This window comes from Pogoniulus pusillus, chromosome 21 (genome assembly GCF_015220805.1).
Source record: "Pogoniulus pusillus isolate bPogPus1 chromosome 21, bPogPus1.pri, whole genome shotgun sequence".
NCBI classification, from domain to species: Eukaryota; Metazoa; Chordata; class Aves; order Piciformes; family Lybiidae; genus Pogoniulus; species Pogoniulus pusillus.
The window spans coordinates 13,670,910-13,695,155 of NC_087284.1; the positions used below are offsets into that span (position 1 = coordinate 13,670,910).

Genomic DNA, 24,246 nt, shown 5'->3' on the forward strand with positions numbered 1-24,246 from the left:
ATTTTACCCCATTCCTGATCATAATATTTTTAAATGATTTTTTAACTCATGTGTTTCCTTGAGATGTCACATTGTCACGGGAGGCCTGTAAGCTTATATACTCAAAATATATCAGTTGTGCCTCACACAAGGAGTAGCACAGTCAAGCATGTCTATAATGGCACAGCACTGCACTTCAGCTCAAATACTGCCTGTTTCTCAGCAGGCTGCTTCACTGACTTGTTCTGAATAGCTGTGCTATTTTAATCCAGCACTACATGGTGGAAGGTAGGCATGAGCCTGGTCATGTTGAAAGCCAACCAGATAGTAATGTTTTCTTTCTGATGGTTTTGAATGCTCAGCGCCACAAGCCGGGTGATAATAATTTTGTTACATGATCAGTTGCAAGTCTGAATATATTTACACACATTTGATTTTCCTTATGCCAGTAGCTACTCAACGTGGTAAAAAATAGAAATAAGAAGGCTGGAAATCCAAATGTGTGCCCCAGATACCTTGCATCTGGTAACTACAGTGTTTCCTCTCAGGCCCTCCTCCCCTCACCAACCTTTTTGCCTCCTTCACCCCTGAAAACCACCTCCAGCCACTGCAACTGCTGTGGTGACTCCACCTGTGAGAAGTACCTGGCAAAGCTGGAGAGCGTCTGTTTGGCACTCTCTTTTGTGATGCTGCAGCTTTGTCTCTACAGGATATCCAAAAATGTTAGGCAAAGGTTTGAAATACACATTTCTACCAAAGAGTGGAGGGGAAGAAAAGGGGAAAAATAGAACCAGGATATGTCTGAGGAAATACAATTAAGAGATAGCCCAGAGGAACATATATTTTCCCTTCACAAAGTCAGAGTCTAGGAGTTCATCCCGTTTTAGCATTTTCATACTTTATTGCTTCCTTTAGTTACCATTTCAACTAATTTTCCAGATTCCAAACTCTAATTTCCAAAAGGACTGCTAGCCTATAGACATAGAAAAATGTTTTTTTCACTGTGTCCTGACAGAATTATTATTACGATTATCACATTATTTAAAAATTGTATTACATATATCTAAAAGGCCACAATTAAATTAGGTCCCACTGTGCTTAGCACTACCCAATTGTGTTACAATCCCTGAAGGCATTCCAGGCACTCTGGGGGAAAAAAAAAGTTAATTCCAAGTGAAAAGTGTCTGAGGCAAAAATTACCTGTATTTTTGTTTTGTAGTAAAACAGTACCTGAAACTAAAGTCTGCACCTCAATCTCAATAATAATAGTAGCAATGACAGTTAATATTAGTCTTAAATATCATTACCTCAGTTTTATCACAGCTTGCTTCCCTCCTTTGTTTAAATATGATGTGCTAATAATGTGTTTGATTCCTTCATTTGAAGCATTCTTTATTTAATGTTTCCATACTGTGCTAAGGATACTTTGCTCTGTTTACAGGCAGCAAAATGTCCAACAGAACAAGCCTTTTGGTGGGATGAATGTTTTTTGGAGGAAGGACAAATGGCAAAAAGAGAGAGGACACCATCAAGAGCTCTTCTCCTGCTCCATGTGAATGGTAAGATTTGTTCCACAAAGAACTCCTTCAGTACACTGAGTTACTAGAAAATACCCTCCACACTGAGAAAGACGCACATGTCACTGCTGAGAGTCAGAAGCTGGCAGTGGTCATATCAGCATATATTTACATTTTTTTTGTCCCATGCATCTCCCTATTCCAAAGAAGCATAGGTTCCCAAAAAATGTTGCCAGAAGGCATTCTAGTTGTAGATTTTAAAAATATTGTCTGGGAGAAATAGGGACAAAATATCAAAACAAAAGGCAAGATAGCTTAGTGTTAAAATGTTAGAAAATATCGTGCTGATTTAATATTAACTTGTTATTGCAATGCAAGAATTTACTCTCCCTCATGTTTGGTTCCATTCACCATATCTACAGAAACATCACAACTGAAAACGGCCCAAGCACTGGCTTGGCACATTTGCAGTTACTGCCCTACTTTGTAAATGCTGTTAGAAAAGTTAGGATCCAGATAATATTAAGCTAGATAAAATGAAATACATTTCAAGCAAAGATTGGGAAAAAAAAATAAAACCAACAATAAAACACTTTACAAGCACTAGAATGGTGAGCTGGCTGAGGCTCTGTCTTAAGGATACAGGTGATACCCATCTACAAAAAGGCTTATCTCTGTCAGTAAGATATCGTTGTAACCTTGATAGGAAAAGTTATCTAGAAGGCACAGATATCTGCACAGTACTAAGACACATCCAATTGTGTCTGCCTGTGAGTCTTTTAAGATAGCATCCAGTTGTCTCAATTGCACCTTCTGGAATTGCCCTTCAGCCTAGACAGGGAAACATGTTTCTAAGTCTGTGTGTAAAACTGCATCAAAGATTAAAAGCCTCCAGGAACACATGAAATCAGTATCAGTATCAGTAATATCAGTACTCAGATGCTGTGTGTCAATGAAGACCAGATAGTAAGTAAGTAGTTCCTATCATTTTTCTAGCCTTTCTTACACTTCCATCCAGGAGAAAGTGCTACAAAATTCTTTCTTAAGATAAATTAATAGGCATCAGAGCAACAGCATGGTATTTCTTGCTGTCAGAACAATGACCACTTCTATCAGCAACACGCATCACTAAACATTCTCTTTAGCATTCCCACTTTTCTAAAAGGTTTTAGAACACAAACTGCTTTCCAGCTTGTTTTTTTAAGGAGATATATCTATTAAGAATATTGTTACTCCATTTGATTAAAAGGATGGAAGTATATAAGTATATATAAGAAAAATGAGAACTATTCTATATGGCAGATCCTTCAACTCTCTTACACTATTCTATGATTCTATGATTCTGTCTCACAGCAAATGTGCTCACTGTGCTCTGACTGGATTTATGTTTGTTTTTTTTTTTAACTCGAGAATTAGTACTTAGCATGCAAATTAGATAGATAAATATGTAGTGACCCCCTGTCTTTCACACCCAACCTTCTGTCTCCCTCGATGTGCTGTCACTGTCATTTGGCTATGCTGCGGTCTGCCAGCAGTTCTGCTGTAAGCTGTGCTGTTTTGTGAAGAGCTCCTGTGGGGGGTCTTTCTTGTCTTTGGCAAACTCTTCCTAAAGAGTGTTTTGTGCAGTGTGCCAATAGCTCTTGGCACCAATTCATCAGCTCACAGTGACTTGCAGTGCTGATACTTAATAGTCATCCCCTGTAGCTTAGCAGTGGCAGTAGCCGAGATAGATAATGCAGCTTCTGAGCTGCACCTTGCATGTCGGATTTCTTCTATTTGGCAAACTTAGAAAGCAAATTTAATCAATATAAACCATGAAAAGAGAAAAGAAGCAATTCATCTTGCACTTTGCGAGATGTTTTGTCAACTTTACTACTGCTGAATGTTTTAGGGAGAGAAATTAGAGCAGATTCAACAAGCCAATACCACTGAGCCTTCTGTGACCAACGAGGAAAGGAAGAAGAAAGGAGGTACTGCCTCAGCTTTGGTCAGTCGTGCCAAGCAGGGAGAAGGACATAAAGATGAGTGTCAGTGACATGCACACCACAGGCTGTTGCTGTAGGAGTTGCTGTAGGAGAGCAGGTGTCCCCAAGGCTCAGGATAACGTGAGGTAGACCTCGAATCTCATATGTGTCAGGGCGCAGTGGTGTCTCCCAACCACTGGACCACTTTACCCTGATCCGTTCTCAGACTTTCCCTCCTCATCCTTCCCACTGCCACCCGCGTCTTCCCTGCCTGTTCTCTGCCCGCACAGCACCCAGGGCAACGAGCACTGGTCCTCCTCGTCCTCAGGCTGTGCTGCACCAAACAAAATGGAGCACAGCAGACAAAAAGCCCATTGCCCCTGTGGATTGTGCTCCAGTAACCACCAGCTGCTGTTCTGAGGTCCCAGCAGCAAGTTTCATGAGAGGATGTGGCGCTTAATCACTTTTACTAGCTAAAAAAGTTTGGTCCTGGGTTTGTGGGGCTTTTTTGGGTGTGATGGTCTGGGACCAAACGGGCTGATAAATGCAGGGGAGCAGGAGTGGGAGGCCAAGCCAAGCCCGGCCGTTTCACGGTGCGGCCGCTGCCCAGGGGTCTGCACATGAGTGTACCCCTGTGTGTGCTTTGGGGGGAAGTCTCCCAAAGGAGGTGATCAGTTTCCTATCCTGGCCTGGGGAAGCAGGTTGAGGTGAGGGCAGCGAGACGCCTTCCCACCTCCGAGCCGTGCTGGGCGGTGCCGAGGGCTGGCGGCAGGTGGCGGAGGAGGAAGGGGCCAGGATATTCCTGAATGAACGGCTCCCTCCTCACCCCACAACTCCGCCCGGCTCCCGCCTCCCTCCCGCCACTCGCCGGTGTCGCTTTGAGGAGCAGCCAGTTTCTATAGCGACGGCGCTGATCCGCGGCTCTTCCGAGTAGTAACAAAGCCGGCTGCCCGCTGCCGCGCCGGGGCTGAGGGGGAACGAGGCTCCCTCTCCCACGGACATCCTGCCCGTCAGCCCGCGGCGGCGCAGACAGGTAAGGAAGCGAGGGGCTGGCAGCCAGCCGTCGCCGGGGCTGGGTGAACACCTGCGGGAGAGGCTCCCCCGCGAGCCGGGCGGCAGGGCTCGCGGACCTGCGGCGGGTAACGGCTGCGGGAGAGGCTCCCCCGCGAGCCGGGCTGTGGCGGGCGCCGCCTGAGGCGCGGCTCGAGGCTGAGGGCGCCGCCTGAGGCGCGGCTGAGGAGACGAGGGGGACGCGTCCGTTCGTCCCTCAGTCCGCGTCTGTGGCAACCGATGGAAAGCGAGGAGGGTTACTGCAGGTATGCACGGGGCGGCCCCTTTCCGACTTCTCTCGGCAGGGCTGAGGGCACAAGGGCAGCGTGTTCGGCTCGCGAAGAACCGGCACTCGGGGCGTGGGCCCGGCAGGTCAGCTCAGCTCACCTCGCCCCCCTGGCGCCGTCGTTCGGGGCGGGCCGGCGGGGAGTGGGCACGGGCGGGCTCCGCGCCTTGGGTTACGAGCGGTGGGCTTGGCTTTGCCTTTCCCCCGGGAGCAGCCCATCCTCTTCCCAGGATTACTCTTGATTGTAATATTGTTGTTGTTGTTTTTACGAATAGATGCCTCCCTCCCAGCCCCCCCCCCGAAATGTTTGGGTCACGAAGTTTAATTTGTTCATCTTTACAATGTTGAATAGGATGATAACATTTAAAATGCGCTTAGGTTTAAAAAAGAATCTGAAAGAAGGCATTGAAAAGTAATCAAGAAATTATGGCTTGTTTTCGGAGTTAAGTGTACCAAAAGGTTTGTACATGACATGAGCCTGTAGCTTTCAAAGTCAGTCTAGCAGCTTAGAAGACAGAGCTGAGGTAAGATGGTAGAGGTGGTAAGTGTTTGCTTATCTTGGTCAACGAAGCTGAGTCAAGAATTAGCCACTCGTAGCTCTTGAGGTACTCATGCCTGAGAGTCAGTGGGAAGGTCACAAGCAGGGCAGTTGCCTGAACACTGTAAAGCATCACCGAGTAACGTCTGAGCTGCAGTGGCTGCACGAATAACCGAGTCTTTTAGTGAAAGTTTAAAATTCACAGCGGCTTCGCAGTAATAATAGGAGGATGACCTTGCATGATGAGGTCCTTAGGAGCAGCCATTATGGTTCCTTGCTGAGTGATTTAGGAAATAAACTAGTTGATAGGCCAAGCAAAATTGTACTGTGACATGTATGCAGCCAGGAGGATGCTTTAGATGGGAGCCTTCTTGGATACGAACAAGAAATTAGAAACAGAAATGGAATGTGAGATTGCGAGAGGAGAGTGTGGCTATCACAGTATTTATTGAGTTGGTGAACAAACCTCTGAAATTTTAAGTAATGTGTAATTTAAATATCGTCTAATGTGATTTAAAACACTATATATGAGTGATATCAGGGTGGCAAAAACCAAAGGCTAAGTTTTGAGTGAAAGAAGTTAAAGGTATAAAAGGGTATGAAAATACTGACTTAAATGAAAAGTGGCACTACCGATGCCACTTAAGCAAACAGTGTGAAAGTATTGAATAGGATCAAAAGCGAAGATACAGCTCTCTTCAGCATTCATGGAAACAAGTAGCATATGAAATAGAGAGGTTTCTCTCGCAAGACATGTGCAAGTTTTAAATGAGGGTTAACCAAGGTTAAATATTTTTCAATGTAAAATGTAAAGGAGAAATATAGCACTTGATAAAGTGGAATTCAGATCTAGTTTGTTGAAACACAAAAAGTCAGAATTTCTTCTATTGATTGCAATGTTTTGTTCAGTGTTTATAAGCATTTGTCCTTTGCTTCTTTCAGAAATGTCACAACAGTTGTTTGGTTAGAAAAGTTATAGCCTTTTGAGTGACTTCTGGGTTTTATGTCACACTGAAAAGCAATCTCTTGAGTTTATTAAACGTGTAAAAAATGGAGACCTCAGATTAGCTTGGCATGATGGAAAATAGCATTCCAAGAAGAAACCCTGGGCTATCTGAAACTGAATGCAGCTAGCAGGAAATAAAAGGTCAGCTGTGGCTTCTGTTCTCTTAGCTGCATGGCAGAAACGGAGAAACATCAGAACTCAGTATGATCTTGCCTTAAAAACTAAAGACGTAGGCAAAAATAATCATGGTTACTTTGTGACATTTCCGTCTTGAAATTGTTCCATGTGGAAGAACTGTGAACTCCAACCGAAGTTTATCAGAGGGAAAAAAAATGTAGTAGTTGAGGCAGTACCAAGAAACAGTGCAGTAGCTCACTGTAGATAGTATGCCCCATAATACAGCCTGAAATGTGTAAGTGTACCAACTGGTCTAAGCAGTTCCAGCACTTAGATCACTTTTTCACAGACTGTCATTTCACACCTTTCTAATGTTCCTCAGTTCAGACTAGGTCTAGCCTGTTCTCAAATTGTCTTGAAAGCATCCTCTAAAACTGCACTTTATGCAGTGATGTAAGGCCACTGCAGGAGTCTGCTCACTAGTATTCCTCATGCTATTATGAGTTTACCATGTTTGTTTCTGTCCTCGGATTCACGCCTCTCTCTTAAATGTTTTTTGTGAAGATGTATGTGTGCTTGGTGTAGCCAGATGCTATTTCAGGTATACAGGTTGTGATTTCAGTCCTTTCCGCAAGGTTGCTAAGGAGTGATAGGAATCCTCAGAGAGCCAGCTGAGGAAATTCTCCTGTGGCCTTTGCACACGTTGTGTGCTGAAGCGCTTCCTGTCCAATCTGAACTACTATTCTGATAGTAACATAGTGTAAGCAGATGTGTGCCTTAGAGTAGCATGACAGATGATAATTGTGCCTTTCTTGTATAAAGAAAACCTTTGCAAGCATGAGACTGCTGTGGTAAGCTGCAAAGAGCTCAGGCCTCCTGAAAACATGGCTTAGGTTTCAGATTCATTTGCAAGGACACATAAACAAGAAAAAGATGTGCAGCTTTTAGCTCTAGAGTTTTTTAAACTCATTCCTCTGTGGTTTCACTCAGCTTGGTTTTCCCATAGGGATGATCCAGTGCAGCAGTTCAGGCATAATAAATGTAATGATTTAACATACTTTTTTCCATTTTATCTGTATTGCTATCAAGAAATGAACCCAATTTTTCACATCTGATGGTGCCACCTTACAGCTAAATTATTTTGAAATGAGGAGATGTTCATGTGAATGCCTAACTTGGATAAATTTCCAAGCGGATGGAAGTCTTTAATAACTCTCCAGACAGAAGCCTTTATTAAGTCTCCAAACAAGATATACGCAAACAGTTAGTAAAAGTTCAAATTACAGAGCAGCAATTTAAATTTAGTACAAATAGTGTGAAAACCTGAGATGCTTCAGCATCTCCAGTGTTGAGCAGAGACTTAAAATTCATTAAGGGTGTTTCTGGTGTTTCTTGCTGTTTCCAGGAAATACGACCAAAGTGTAACAAAAATGTGGTTCTCTGAAAGACTCAGGTTTACAAATGGTCTCTAGCTTCCTATTGCATTTGGCAAGTAGCATCTCTAAAGATTACTACTGCTGATGCAGCAAAATTCAGCAGTTGGGGGGAGGGATGGGGATAAACTGCATTCCTGCCTCAATTAGAAGTTGCCCAAGTTATTAGAAGTGTCAGTCTGGTAGAATGAAAGGAATGTGGCAGCCTGGGTTTGAGAAGAGATGTAGGGAAGCTTGGGAAAAATGAAGATATGTATATTTATGTATATATATATGAGGCTGCAGTGAGAAGCAAGGTGTGGGGTTTGATGTGCAGCCTGTGATGGAGACATAGCACTGGAGTAAAGGGGCATGATGGAAGAGAACTACCTGGGAGTGGTATGAGGATTTAGGTTGAGGTGGCAGTGAAATTAGGACAGGCTGGTGGCGACCTGGCTAGGAAAATCTGCAGATATTAAACTGTGTGTGCCATATCCTCCCAGTGAATGGCCCAGATAGGGGCTGAAGGCTTCTTTTAGGCCCCCTTTAGTAAGCTGTAAAGGCTTCATTAGGATTATCTGTGGCAAAAGGTGTTGATCAGGAAACCCAAACTTTTCCATAATAGTTTCAAGGCAGGTGGTGTGCCAGGCAGGGGAACCTACCTTGGCAAGAAGAAAACTCATGTTTCAGATGATGGATAGCCAGTCTGGAAATCTCAGGCAGGAGATGTGCTCCTGTGAACAGGAAGTAAAATATTCTCCCCTTGGTGACTCACAAGCAGTGATCTGATCATTGTCTGCTTGGAAAAGTGTCTGACCTTGAATCTTCTGCTGTGAAATAGCTTTATGTGAAAGCATGGCTTGACTCCTGAGGAGCTACCCCGCAGGTGTTTATCAAGAACTCGCAGAAGCCATTTCCCTCCTACTGCATGTCAGGGGACCTGGAGTATCTCCACAGCAGTATTCTATGGAGGAAACAAACCTACTCAAACCTCAGGCTGATCCTGGCTTTTCACTCTACACAATTCCTACAAATAACTCTCAAAAAAGCTTGAAAAGGCTTACCAGTACTTCTGCCACTATTGAAAACACTTAGCTTATTTAACTAGAATTTTATAAACACCTAAAGTATAAATTTTGAGTAGTGTTTGTCTCACCCTTTGTCCAGGTGGAGTGTTGTATAACATGCATGTGTAAGGAGGGCTTTTATCTTTCTGTAGCTTTTTCAGTACACCGAATTGCACTCATATGCTGTTAAAGTGACAGCCAAATGGCAGTCAAAGAAAGAAAAGGTGCACTGTTTGGTGCTAGGTTTAAATGGTACAATGAGTTGTGGGGCCACAAGTTAAGAGACCAAAACAAAGCATTCACTAAATAATCAGCGACTATCCTGCACAACAAATGAAGCTTCCTGTGGAGGAAAATGATGAATGACTGTATGACTAAAACTGTATTGTAATACAAACAATCAATGAAAAGCTGGAGTTTTGTAATGCTCTAGTACTTGGCTTTGCCTTCAGTATATTGCAAACATTTAGCTCTATCCACTAAAAGACTGCTATTGTACCTGATGCTTTATTCCTGTAATCAACTTGACACTCATTCTCAGATAAGATAAACAGATTGAGCTCTTTATAGCCTTCACTTGACCGAGTTTTGTTTAGCTTCTGATTTTTATTTTTTTTGGTGGCTGACTTCACTGTTTCTGTTAGAAGCTGTCCAGTTGTTCAATATCCTTTATAAAATGTGAACTTTAGAACTATGCAAGATACTTTAGTTTGACTCTCACCAAAGCATAAATTGTAGTGGTATCTAGAGGTAAAAACCAGCTGTTTCCCTCCTCACCCATCCCACCTTGCTAAATCCATACTGCTAAGATCTCATACTCAATGGTTTATCCTCCCTGACTCTCTATGTCAGCATATTGCTGATTCTGAGCCTTTAATGGTTCCTTCCATCCCAAATGATTCTATTATATGATTCTATATTCTTTCAGATTATTTGTTTTGCATTAGGTAATGCCCCATTCTCAAGGACTGTTTTGGTAACACCAAACTCTGATTGTATTCTGATGCATTTTGTTTGTATGAGCTTGGTTTGCCAAATAATTCCATCTTCTTAATTATTTACTCTTTACCAAATTCTCCTGTAATCTGTGCAGTTTATCAGACATTATTTTATATTTCTTCCAAGTCCACTAGTGAAAACACTTAATCACCTAGTCAGAACATACCTTCTGGCAGGCTTTAGTGGGAAAATGTCTGTGAACTTTTAACCTATGGTGTGGGTTAGGTACCCAGCCTATATGAATAGTCATACCTCTTTCCCTATCTCAATCTGATACAATAACAATGCATCTAGAAAATACTTTAATGTTAAAGAAAAATACTGCTTTCTTTTCTTGATTCCTTGTGTGTATCACTCAAGCAAAGTTGTTGGGTGGGAGTGCTCTTCAAATTTTTCAGTATTCTAAGGTATTTCTCTGTTCTGTGCCAGCTCTGTGACTGATTGGAAGTTGTCTTATCCCCCCTATATGTCTCTGAGATACGTCCTTGATGTTTGTGCTATTAAGTTCAAGGTCAATACCTTGAATCATGCTTGCAAAGTAAATGGAAATGAAATATGATCTTAAAAGACAGATCTCTCTAAAAAGACCAAAAGAGAGCACCTTCCAACTGTACAGCTGATGATATTCTTCATTGGCTATTAGGTGGTATTTGACACTTGAGAAGATAGGCCACGGGTACCTGCTCAGTTGAAAATCAGCCAGCAATGAAAAATTTCATTTCTGGCCATCTTTGTTAAAAATGAGGAAGAATATATGTCCAGTAAGTTTAAAAATTGCCCTTTTTATACTGTAGGTTTCTCTAAGCTTGAAATACTAACACCTTAATCATAAAATGTCATGTCTCCAAAAGGACAAAGAGAGAACAGAGAACACACCAGTGATGAATCATCTGGTTTTGTTATCAGTAATTCAGACACTTTGGGGATGGATGGATGGATGGATGGATGAATAGATTGGGCCCAGAGCTGTGAGACAGCTTGGCAGCTGGCAGGTAGGTCCTTGGAAGCTCACCAAAATGTCTTCTCAAGCATCACATCATTTTTTTTAAAGTTGTATTTTGCCAAATTATATCCTAGAATATAAAGTGCCTTAAGGCATTAGGATCACACTGAAGCATACATCTACTTTCAGTGGGATTTAAGCATGTGTATGTTTGTGTATGTGCTCAAGGAGGGATCTGAAGAAGGATGCTATCATTGAAGGATGCAGGAAAATAAAGAAACAACTGCTACAAGACTTAAGAGTTAAGCAGAGGTGAAAATTAATGGTGTGCAGGTACTCTCAAAAATCCCAAATTATCTGAGTTTCCAGTAGATCTTGTCCTATTTCAGAAGAATAAATGAAAATCACTTATATGACTGCTTTGCCCCAGAATGGAGAAACATTGAGTGCAATGGTGTCTCCCTGCCTTTCCCTGGTGTATCTCCCAAGACAGCATATCCCCCAGTAGAGAGCTGGACTTACGGATCTGGCAGCATTGCCATTATGTAGCTTCTTCCTATGAATTTATTGTAGCATGGCCAAAACATCTGATTCATGCTGAAGTTTGGGTTTTAGGGAATGATAATAATATTCAGTGTGTTTGTCAGTGTAAATGTAAGACTTCAGTAATACTTGTTGACGTAATCTTATTAAATTATGAATTCTCATTGACTTTGGTGGAGGAGGGAGGCATGCCACAAAAACACATCAAAACTTTTTTTGGTTCTTTCTTCTTTTTCATGCAGTTTTGTTATTTCAGGTGTGGTAATGAGTAACTTGAACAGCCTTTTGAACTTGATTCCCTGTTAAGAATGATGTCATTTGCCTATTTTTCTGTTTCAGTAAAATTATTCACAAAAAGAAATGTCAGTTGTGCCAGTCTTGTAATTTGTTTTCAGTTTTAATAATAATATGATGCTTGACTCACTGTTTGTCATGTATACAGACAGCTCATACTCTGTGTGTGTGTGTGTATTGAAATACTGTAAGCCTCTTGAGAGGGTAACAGCTTTTCTGTAGTTCTAGTCTATACACAGTCCTGTTAAATATCTTTATCAATAATCTGGACTAGGGGGTTGAGTCCATCATCGGTAAGTTTGCAGATGACACCAAGCTAGAAGCAGGTCTGCTGGAGGGTAGGAGAGACCTGCAGAGAGACCTTGACAGGCTGGATGAATGGGTAGAGGCCAATGGGATGAGATTTAACAAAGCCAAGTGCAGGGTTCTACACTTTGGCCACAACAAGTCCAAGCAGCACTACAGGCTGGGGACAGAGTGGCTGGAGAGCAGCCAGGCAGAAAGGGACCTGGGGGTACTGGTAGATAGTAGGCTGAAGATGAGCCAGCAGTGTGCCCAGATGGCCAAGACAGCCAATGGCATCCTGGCCTGTATGAGGAACAGTGTGGCCAGTAGGACAAGGGAGGTTATTCTGCCCCTGTACTCAGCACTGGTCAGGCCACACCTTGAGTACTGTGTCCAGTTCTGGGCTCCTCAATTCAAGAGAGATGTTCAGATACTGAAACATGTCCAGAGAAGGGTGATGGAGCTGGTGAGGGGCCTGGAGCACAGCCCTGTGAGGAGAGGCTAAGGGAGCTGGGAGTGTTTAGCCTGGAGAAGAGGAAGCTCAGGGGTGACCTCATTGCTGTTTACAACTACCTGAAGGGAGACTGTAGCCCGGTGGAGGTCAGTCTCTTCTCCCAGGCAACCAGCAACAGAACAAGGGGACACAGTCTCAAGTTGTGCCAGGGCAGGTCTAGGCTGGATGTTAGGAGGAAGTTCTTCCCAGAGAGTGATTTGCCATTGGAAAGGCCTGCCTGGGGAGGTGGTGGAGTTGCTGTCCCTGGAGGTGTTCAAGAAAAGACTGGATGAGGCATTCAGTGCCATGGTCTAGTTGATTGGACAGGGCTGGGTGCTAGGTTGGACTGCATGATCTTGGAGGTCTCTTCCAACCTGGTTGATATTACTGTACAAACAAATTCATCCCTATTGCCGTTTGTTTGCCTGTTGCTCAGGAACAGAAACAATTTCACACAGTGTGATCAGTAAAGAGCAGCTGTGGACATAATCCTGTGCATATGTCCAAAAAAGAAGTCTCTGTCCACTGACTGTAAAATAGTAACTTGTAACAAACAATCCTGCTGCATATTTGATGTCACCTCCTTTTTTCTGCTTCGCTGTGCACCTCTTCGAATCGCAGTGTTGTGTCTTCATACTTAGTTCTTTTACACTTTCTCTTACCTGAGTAGAGAAAACCCAACCTTATTGGTGTTCCAGAGAGTTATCCTAGATGTTTTGTTTTGCTGCTCACACACTAGCAGTGTTAACTAAAGCACTGATAAAGAGCAAAAAGAAGCATGAAATATTGCTCTGACAAATTATAACTCCTGGGAGACCAAACCAAAAACGCAAACCAGAGATGAGCACATTTCTGTCTGTACTGAAGGCTAATATTACTCCATTTCTGGTCCAGAGCTCTTTTGATCATGTTCGAAGAGCTGCATTTGTCTTGGGATGTTTGGAGTAGCGATGAGGGGCAGCTACAATCAGCATTTGCTTTGATGTTTGTATATGCATAAATTAAAATTCAAGTAATCCTCACAGCTGATGAACCAAAGCAATATCTTTGGTAGACAAGATGCAATACAGCCTTCGCTGTGCAGGATTTGGGGTCAGCAGGTAGGGTATGTCAGAAAGTTCCAGAGAAGGACATTAATTTGGCATCAGCTCTGAGTTGAAATGGATTGGAATGGTTTGCTGGGGCTTGTGCGAGGTTTTGTTTGGTTGGTTTTGATTATTTTTTATGGAAGGAAAGATGGAAGATTTGGGTCTTTGGGGAAAAAATAGAGATTAGGAATAGGACTTCTGAACTAGCAGGTTGATGAGAATGAATTTCCACCCTGGCACTGTGCCCATTAAAGTACCTAACTTTTCACTACCAAGACACACTGCAATGCTTAGATCAAATTTTCTAGGGAATACCCTGGAGGAGTGTGAAGTACTCAGATAATAACCAAAGTCTGAAAGACTGCTAGGGAAAAAAAATCAAACTGAATCCATATATTGCAAGATCTGTATTGCTCAGAGAGAATAAACAAATCTTGGGAAAGTGACTTCATCAGCATTCATAGCACTAAGCAATGGCACAGTTCCTGTGAAACCTGTTCCAGAAATGACATCATTTGTCCACAGTGACATACTAGGCCACTGAGATTGGCACACAAATACTGAGCAGCTGCCCCACACAAATCCAGTTGCATATCTCTAGCATAAGAAAGACTCTAGTCAGAGATATGAATGGTTATTCACTCATCTGCAAAAAAGAAATGCAGTGTGCCAGGCTGCAAACAGCAAGCGTCATACATTCACTGATGAGCATAGTTCCAGCGGGGAAACCACAGAGAATTGTGTTGATAGGAAATGGACAAAGATTTGGGATCTTGTTCCATTAAATCCAGTGGTGCCAGCAAGGACACTGACAAAGCTCACTTCCCATCTACAGCTCCAGATGTCCACAAAACACTTTTTTTCTCCCAGTTTTAGTTTGATATAAGCAAAGAATGCCACTGTTACAAACACGTCAGAGATGGCCCTTGGTCTGCTGGAGGTCTGAGAGGAAGTGAAGTGATATATGTCTGCTCTATGCCAACTGCCCCAGAGAGACTGATGTTAAGAGTTGCCAACACTGTGATCTCTCAGCTGGCTTTTAGGCTCTGGGATATGTCAGCCAAGATGTGCACAGGTCACACCAGTTTCAGGATTTCTCTGAGCTACATTTGGAACCAGAAAGGGCCATTGTTAAGGAATAGAAGAGGATAGAGACATCTTTAATCCCCTGCCTAGACTGTGTAAATTAGCTAAATGGTGAATATCTCACACTATGCAGTCATTATTGTTCCTCATTGTGACAGGCTGGAAAGAGCAAACATAATAATATGAGGCATTGTGTCCCAGCTTTCAACTGTTTAAAGGAAGCTTCTCTTTTATTTAAGTAACTCGCTGATCATTCTGTTATTTTTTTTTCTTCAGTCTCGAATCAGCGTTTTAATAGAGACATCTTGTGTCCTCTGGCTGAAGTAGGCTTACGGGGCACAATCTCTTTGTATGTGGCTTTTACTCTTTTTCATTCCATGAATATCTCCTCAGAGTACTGATTGTAGAGCATGGCCATGACTGAATATTCTTCTTGAAGTGTCAGATAAAATTATCTAGCTCAATATTATTGTAGACATAGGCTACTTGTAGATGAAAACATTAATTTGTTGATGTAGTGCTCAAAGAAGTGTACTGACCTACTCTTCTATATTTTCTTTCATGGTGGTTGTACAACAACTCAGGGAGTAAATGTTGTGAATTAATCTCTTCCCTGCATCACTCTCCTCTCTCCCCAATCTCTCCTGTTGTAGTCTGATCGTTTGTTGCTTGGATTTTTAAAAATTGCTTGGGAGGGTTGTGGTTTGCTGTTTGGTTTGGGTTTTTTAGTCTTCTTCTCTGGAGACATTGGAAATCTGCATGGGTGCATTCCCAGGTGATCATGCTTTGGCCAGGGATGTTGAACTCCCCACAAATTCACCTTGTGTATCAACATCCAAACATTATCCCTCTGTATGTGCTTCCAGTAATATTCCTTAAGGCACCAATTTAGAAACCAAATTTTCCTAAATTTTCTTCACTTGCGCTTATCTCCCTCTGTCCACTCTAAACATTATCCTCTTCCAGAGTCATTATATCACTGCCATTTTTTTCTTTCCTTTTTTTTTTTGAATCACTGTTTCAAAGAGTCTCTAAGGACACCAGTTCTCTGAGATAGCAATCTTGTATTCTGTGCTCAGTTACACTCATGCAATATCAGTAACTCAGTGGAATTGAGCTCACTGAATTTGCACAGGTGTGAGCAAGAGTAAGATTTACTGTAGAGTGCTTAGAAGATACAGTGGACGTTTGCTTCAAAGGTCCTTTTTTCTTTCATTTAGATGTAGTGCTTAATGAAGATGTTATTACAGTGTCATTGTAAGATGTGTTACAGTCTTTGCAGACAGTTATAATGCTTAGTGCTTTAACTTTCAGAGTAGTCAGGTTAAAATCTTAACACCTTAAATGGTTAGGGATTGCTATTGATCAATGGGAACTAAAGTTCTTTTCAGAACTACTGGTTTAAAAGGCCAGTGACTCCGCCTGGTATGTTCACAGAGTGTGTGGCAAATCTGAAGCTGTAATGTCTCTCATCTGGACATGATAACCATGTCTGTGTAAGCATATCAAATCCTTCATTCATGTAATGTTCAATCAGTAAGTCTTTCAGACTTTATATCCTGCCGGGGGGCAATCACAATTCCTGTATTCATAAACACTCCTTGAGGTCCTGTCTGCTCCTTTCTGCACAATCCAGTATATTAGAATAAGTTTATCTTTTTGGCTAGGGCAGAGTGCTGTGCAGTTCTTACGAATTACTGGATTGCCATCATAGTTCTTTACTGATGATATTCCATGGTTGGAGTTATGTTGTGAAGCACAGTTGTTTCCAAGATTTAATAATGCGACAATTAAAAAGAAAAAAAAAGTTTCATTAACACAAAAAAAATTAAATTAATGGTTGGTTGTGTCTCTGTGATAGTTTGGGAGTTACCCCCTCACACACACTCTTGTGAAATCACCCAGACTAGACTCAGCTGAGCTGAAAATTACAATGGAGCTTTATATTTACAGCTTAGCGCAATATACAAACAGATATTTACAATTTATACAGCTACATACAGAAATATACAAGTTAAAAAAGTAATATAGAAACACAGCAGCCCTCCCAGAAATGAGAGTCCTCAGGAGGGGCTCCCAACCACCCTTCCACCTTCTTTCCACCCCTCTACCTTATCCCAGACTTTGCCTTACATTCAAGGCGAGTTTGGAGAATCAGCCAGGTGGGTTAGGAAGCAAACACATTAGTTACACAGACAGCAGGTTAGAGAGAGACGTGCAGGCAGCCAGAGCCAGAGAGCAACTCTGTTATCTATGTTTGCATTCTTGTTTTTATACATCTCAGCGAGCCTATGAGTGAAGTTGACATCGCCACTGTTTCCTTTTCACAGCCTATAATCTAATTCTTCTCACCAGAATATCTCACATAGCTTCAAACTAGCACAGTCTCCCAGTGAGTCTCCTAATCAAGCTGTCTTTTGCTTTAGCAAGGTTTACAGATTAAGGAACTGGAAAAATGAGGCAGTAACAAATTTTAGAAGCATCAAAAAGAGGTGCATTCTATGAAACAGAAACCAAGAAAAGTATGCAGTATTCTTCTAGTGCTTAATTTTACCAGCCTTCTCCCACCTACCCCCCAAAACAGGACCATTGCCTGAGAAAGGCTTGCATATATGTTATAAGAAAATACTTGCATCCAAGATAAAATTTCTGCTGTAATTTTCCAAGCTGACCTCCTCAGGGAGGAGATTTGATGAACAAATCCTTCAAGTTAAGCTTTTTTTTAAAAACATATCTTTAGAACTGCTGGCCCAGGTTAGACTCTATGATCTTGGAAGTCTTTTCTGACTGAAACAATTCTATGATTCTACTATAACGAAAACAACAGCACAAAGACTTTTTAGTCAAGCAAAGGGCTTTCTAAAGACAAAAGCCAATGTGTTCACATTGTATTTTTAAGTGTTACATCTTGTTTGACTGAATTGCTCTTGATGCTGTACAGAGCTTTTTATTTATACAGTTGAGTGGAGTCACTGAAAGCTAGAGGTTTAGATGTAGCATGATATTTGCTGTAGGAAAGGAGTGCTTCATTATCAGGGCAGAACTGCCACTAGGACTAGCTAAAGTAAGTCAGAAATTTCAGTCTGAATCATTCAGTCAGAAAAATTTCACCAAGAGGCACATTCTGTCAGTTCTTTCCCAGCTTCAGTCCAGTGAGACAGATACCTCTTTTATCACAGTATCACCAAGGTTGGAAGAGACCTCACAGATCGTCAAGTCCAACCCTTTACCACAGAGCTCAAGGCTAGACCATGGCACCAAGTTCCATGTCCAACCTTGCCTTGAACTGCCCCAGGGACGGCGACTCCACCACCTCCCCGGGCAGCCCATTCCAGTGTCCAATGACTCTCTCAGTGAAGAACTTTCTCCTCACCTCCAGCCTAAATTTCCCCTGGTGTAGCCTGAGGCTGTGTCCTCTCGTTCTGGCGCTGGCCACCTGAGAGAAGAGAGCAACCTCCCCCTGGCCACAACCACCCTTCAGGTAGTTGTAGACTGCAATAAGGTCATCCCTGATCCTCCTCTTATCTGAATACATGCAGTGCATTTGGTACTAGAAAGCAACTTTGTCCTCAGGAATCAATCTTAGATATGTATGTGGAATTCTTTGTTCAAAGCTGTAACTCTTAGCATGTTCAACTACTCTGTGATATGTAAACTTCTGTTTGAATTCTTTGCTACAGTTTCATCATTTGATTTGATCTGGTGTGTAAAGAAAGTGGTGGTTGTTGCTGTGTGATGGGCTTTTTCCAGAAGTCACTTAGTCTGGCCAATCTACTTAAAATAAAATTCACTGAGCAGCTGTTTCTTCCTCAGTTCAGTGTCTAATAATCAATCCATATAGAATCACTCTCTTTGGGAAGAACTTCCTCCTAACATCCAGCCTATACTTCCCCCAGCACAACTTGAGACTGTGTCCCCTTGTTCTGTTGCTGGTTGCCTGGGAGAAGAGACTGGCCTCCACCTGGCTACAGTCTCCCTTCAGGTAGTTGTAAACAGCAATGAGGTCACCCCTGACCCTCCTCTTCTCTAGTCTAAACACCCCCAGCTCCTTTAGCCTCTCCTCATAGGGTCAGTCCCCAGCCTATACTGATACCTGGGGTTGTTCTTTCCCAGGTGCAAGACTCTACACTTGCCCTTGTTGAATTTCATTAATTTTCTGTGGTTCCTGGTCCTCTGAGAAACCCAGTTCAAGTTGAGACATTCTAGTTTGGAAACTAAGACTGAAAGGTAAAACTTACTGTCTTCTAGGGTATCTCCTACCGCATTTCAAAATATAGTCCTCTATAGCTTAACACTATGCAGTGATTGGTTACAGACAGGCAAGATTTTTGCACAGGTTGTAGACAAACCTCAGCACTTTAGAATCCTAGACCTGTTTGGTTGTAGATCTTTAAGATTATCAAGCCCAACTGTTAACCTAGTACTGTGAAGTCACCACTAAACCACTATTAGCACAAAATGATAGAGGGGGAAATGGTGCAAAAGTTCGGCTGAGAACTACATATTGTTACAGCTAGGCTTCCAGTACCAGATCTGGCTTAGTTAAATCAACACTGCACTACAGTTTAAAGTGTAGAGATGTACTTAGTGTTGCAAAATATATCCACCATAATTAATATGAAATGCCCTTTAGGGTGTATTTTCTCAGGGTGTGATTTCTGAAAGAGCCCTCCAGAAGCATGGAAAGACAAATACTAGCTCAGAAGTCCTCAAGGAATACTATAATCTTTGGACTGTAGAGAAGAGACAGAACTGGATTTTAGTCAGTTTCACAGAGAGCACCTTCTGTCAGGAAGCCAAGCCCATGGAATAAGGGATATTTTGACTTACTACAAATTATGTGGTCTGTATTTGCAAAGATGTGAAAACCTCATAGATTCACAGTGGATGGTGTGCTGCCTTTTGCACTGTTTGTAAACTAAGTAGGGTAACTGACAGCACTATGCTGTGCTGTACACACATGCTTCAAGCATGGAGCTTTCAGTGGAAAAGCATCAGTCTAAATACAAGCTAATGTTTCTTAGCTTCCAAGTAGTACTTTTGTGTAGTATTTTTTCTAGATCTTCAGTTCTTTGCAAATTAAATGCATTCAGCACACTGGAAATAAACATTTAGAGAAAAAGGTTATCCCCTAATGCCTAGTAAATAAGGTCACTTACTCATGCACGTTTCTAATACCCACCTTTGGAAGAGCGACTTTTGTAGCAGAACATTCGGAGATCACCTACACATTTGGCTAAGTAAAAGCAGACTAGAGGAGATGCATTATTTAAAATAATTTAAAGAAAAGCGCCATTCAAAACGTCTGGTATTTAAAGATGCTCTTGATTGCGCTTCTGTTCTATTAAAAAAAAAAAGTCTTTTCTTAGTAGAAGGCAAGAAATGTTTCTAATTTCCTGCTTTATTCCATAAGCCTCAGCCAAGCTGCTCATTTGTGAATGTTGATGTTGGGATTTATATTACATTAAGTGAAATCTAGAATTTGTTAGTGTTCTGTTTTTCTAGCTTTGTACTCCTAAGTTGCAAAACTGAAATTAACATTATTATCAGTTTAAAAAGTACCAGTACTAGGTCTCAGGTATTATCATAGAATCAGTCAGGGTTGGAAGGGACCAGAAGGATCATCTAGTTCCAACCCCCCTGCCATGGGTAGGGACACCCTACTCTAGATCCTTAATTTACCCTTAATTCACACTAAGCTAGATAAATAGACAAATGTAATGACTCTCTGTGGCCTATGTTGCTTTTTAAACCTGTGGAATTCTGTTTTACATTCTTTCTGTTTTGTGGTGGGTTTTTTTTTCTTCTCTAATTAGTTTACTATACAAGCTGTGTTTCTGACTATGCCTTGATTACTTCCAGAATTTCTGAAGCAATGCTTTCCTCTCCTGCGTTTTGTGTTTTAAATATACTTAATTGGCACACTTCAAACAATTTAATTTACTTTAACCTTCTAACTGTTGGAGTTACGCATGACATCAAAATGCTGTAGCTCTGCACAAAGCCAAGACAACTTCATATCCTCCACTTAGTTTGTAAGACTTGACCAGTCTCTTTTGGATGATGGAAAACTGGGAAAGTCCAGGTTGTCTTCATTCCAAAATAGAATCTTGCTGAAACACATTTTTCAACTGCTTTGCAGATTCATATTGATCAGATTTAGACTTGACTGGATTGGTTGAGGCAGTGTATTTCTATTAGAAACATATGTGAAGGAGGTACTCTGCACTCTGAACTGAATTTTCATACAGGCTAGAGATAAATTGCTTGCTCCTTTCAGCTCCTTTTATCCCATCTGAAGGGCACTCCAAGCCTAATCATGCTCCCAGAAGTAGTACTAGTCTCAGGGAAATTGCTAGTGACCATGGTGTCTTCAAGAATACAGAATGGACACCATATTCAGCTCGTCCTCATCGGATTCCTCTGCACTTTAGGAATGATGTAGGATGAGATAACAAATACATAGTAAAGCAAATTTTCTGTAATTTTTGTTATACCTGGTCTTTCCCAAATTATATAACATAGAAAAGATGTTGTAAGAAGACAATTCTGTCATGTTTGGGGGGGGTTTACATTTTCTGCGTGTCAGTCAATATCTACCGGCACAGCAGTCATTCTTACTTGAAAAATAATATAATATTATTAGCTTATTTTTATGGACTTATTCTAATTATTTACATTCAAGCATACAATAGCAAGCAAAAAAGGGAGGTAAACTATAGTTTTACCTTTCTGTGTTCTGAAACCTAACATGAACTCAGAGTGACTTTTAATAATTCCTAATTTAAAGGTAAATGGTAGACATATGTGTGTCATATGATTAAACATCTATGCCTATATTAAGAACTACTGAGAAGCTTTTGCTTACTTATCATTTTGTATCTTTTCGAGTCAGATTCTGGGATCATTGTCCTATAGTCTATTCAATTCCCAGAAGAGCTTCTAAAGGACACAAACAAAGCAGAGAAACAGAGCTCTATTTTATTTGAGAAAGCTGGTAAAACACACCCCCACTACCAAAGAGGAGAATATCTAACCTTTCCCTGAAGTAATAGTAAGGTCATGAGATCTACCATGGAATATATTCGTACTGGAGTCATAAAGGAAAATCCACTGACAGTGAGAAAACAGTACAAGAGAAAATGCTAAAATTTACAGTATCACAGTATCACAGTATCACCCCCCAAATAAGCAGGTTGTGAAATAGTTAATAATTATTTTTAAAGAAACAAATTATCTTTAATTAGAATATTTCCAAAATTAAATGTTACCATACAAGACACAAACTTCGAGCCATCTCTCTTTAACTTACAGATTTAGTGTAAGTAATAGTCTGTTTAAATCAAGACAGCTGTTATGATCTGTTCCTTTGTCCTTTATGAATGTTATTTTTAAAAACATCTACAAAGCAACCCACAACCATATGTCACATTAAGTAGTCATTCAGCATATTGCTATATAAATAGTTCATGAATTATATATGAAGGAAAAAATCCTTCTTAAGAAATACTGGAAGAGATTTTCTATATGTCTACAAGCTTAACCAGTAAAACATCTTTTTTTCTACATCATGGTTGGTTTTAAGATTCATATCAATACTGTAGTAGCTGGAAAGCCATTGAGAAGAGTAGAATTTCAATAAGGCAGTCACTGTTTATTCATACTATTTTACACCATTATCTGGTGTATAATGGGAGTTACTGGAATGACAAAAAAAAGTATTGCAAATTGTCTTGTTAAAAGGAAATGGAATCTGGTGATACTGAATATGCGCATACAAAGGATGTTTTAAGTGCCCTAAGATCCAGTGCCACAGTGCTGAATAAAGTGAGTCCTATGTTACATGAAAAATATACCTGCTCATAATTAAGTGGGAGGGAAATTAAAAAAAAAAAAAAGCACCTATTGATTTTTTTTTTTTTAATCTATGATGTCACATGAATGTTACATGGTTTCTCATTCTAAGTAACTGGACACCTGTGAACTCTGCTTTGAATATGAAAAAGCTATGATTTCATGTCTTTTGTATTTTTTGGTGATAGTGTTTGCCATAGTCTCTGCCATAAAAACTATGACTACAGAGATGAAAGGGATGAAGAATGACATGAAATATAGCATGAAAGAACTGAAGGAGGAAATCAAACCCTCTATTTGCACTCTGGCAAGGGATACCATCCCTGCATCTTCTGAATGGGTGCATGTTTCTGCCATCAGGAACAGACGCCCACCTCCTGCAAGGCAATTCCAGCCCAGGAGGAGACAAATTGCACCTAGACATCAGCAATCACGTGCGTCACTGTGGATAATTCTGCGTGACCAATTTGGCGAGAACATGAACAAGTGGGATGGTCGGCCTACTTCAGATCTTTCAAAGAAAGTCAGGGAACTGCAGAGTGGCAGAAGCAGAGGCAGCAATGCCAGAAAAGTAGCTGTCACTTCTTCAGCTCCCCAGAGCAACTGCAATTATTCCAACAATTGCAGTTTCTCTCACAACAACACCAGTCATTGTGTACGCCCCATGTTGGGCGCCAGAATAAAAGATGTGGTGGCTTGGGTGTTCCCTGCCCCCCCCCCCCCCCCCCCCCCAACAGCAAGCCTATGAGTGAAGCAGACATCACCCTTGTTTCTCTTTCACAGCCTGTAATCTAGTTCTTCTCACCAAAACATTCTAGCTAGGTTCAAACTAGCACAGTGTTGTAGAGGATTGAGAGGGATCAGGCAAGGACACAAGATACTGTACTAGTAACTTCAGTCAATAATATGCAAGTGTTTGCCGTGTATGTTGCTGGATTTTAGCTATTTGAGAAATAATCTCATTACCCATCCCACTGAGAATGATGTTTTAGTGAAAAGAATTATGGCGTATTTCATAACAGTTTATACAGCTGACCAGAAGCTGAGCATGGATCAGTACACGCATTGTCTGATGCTTGTGCGAAGTCTCACGTTGATTAGAGTTGACAGGGAAATGCCCATTGTTAAGACCCATCCAGTGTTAGCTAAAATGTGGCATTGAAACAGGTTGAACATGTGATAGCTGTTGGCACTTCGAACACAGTCTATTCAAATGTCAGATTAGGAAAGCAGTTAGGGGTTCAGGGTGGGGTTTTTTGCATTGTGTTTAGCACAGGCTGGAAAAATCTACCGTGATGGTCATTTCCTGCTGAGTCAGAGTGCAGCAAAGCTGCTCGATTGTGAATGCAGTGGTCCACAGGAGATGGTCGCTTTCTGGTCTGTGCTGGAGAAGAGACTGCAGTTTGTTTGGAAAAGTAGAAGTAATCAAAGAGCTTCTATGAGATTTGTGAAGGAAAGTATTTTGTAATGTTTCTAAAACTCTTCTCTCAAAGCACAATGTATCTTTTTTGCTGCCTTTGTTTTGTTTTGGTTTGGGGGTTTTTTGATTGAATTGCTAACATTTGTGAAGATGAGGTTGCTGTAAGACAGAGCACTTCAGAGTGTTTAGCACATAATATTGAAATGAGCTTAGAATCAACCACAGACCTGTAAAGCTAACTGTGGACTATTTTACAGAAATATTTTTAGTAAATGGGGTTTACCCCAACATATTTCTCTAAACAG

The 24,246-nt window shown here is 41.3% G+C and overlaps 2 protein-coding genes across 9 annotated transcripts in view; both read left to right on the plus strand.

The window, feature by feature from the left end:
- RNF182 (ring finger protein 182) overlaps positions 1–24,246 on the plus strand; it is an 80,076-nt gene that overhangs the window by 44,372 nt on the left and 11,458 nt on the right. The window contains exons 1-2 of one of the 6 annotated variants that reach the window (XM_064161016.1): positions 4,408–4,493; positions 10,787–10,927. The gene's annotated coding sequence lies outside the window, so the exon portion shown is untranslated. Of the gene's footprint in view, positions 1–1,420; positions 1,539–4,407; positions 4,494–4,567; positions 4,777–10,786; positions 10,928–24,246 lie in introns of those variants that run through there. The other 5 variants (XM_064161014.1, XM_064161017.1, XM_064161015.1 and 2 more) reach the window with 5 other exon arrangements.
- MCUR1 (mitochondrial calcium uniporter regulator 1) overlaps positions 4,413–24,246 on the plus strand; it is an 80,788-nt gene continuing 60,954 nt past the window's right edge. Inside the window, exon 1 of one of the 3 annotated variants that reach the window (XM_064161007.1) lies at positions 4,413–4,493. The gene's annotated coding sequence lies outside the window, so the exon portion shown is untranslated. The remainder of the gene's footprint in view (positions 4,494–24,246) is intronic. The other 2 variants (XM_064161006.1, XM_064161008.1) reach the window with 2 other exon arrangements.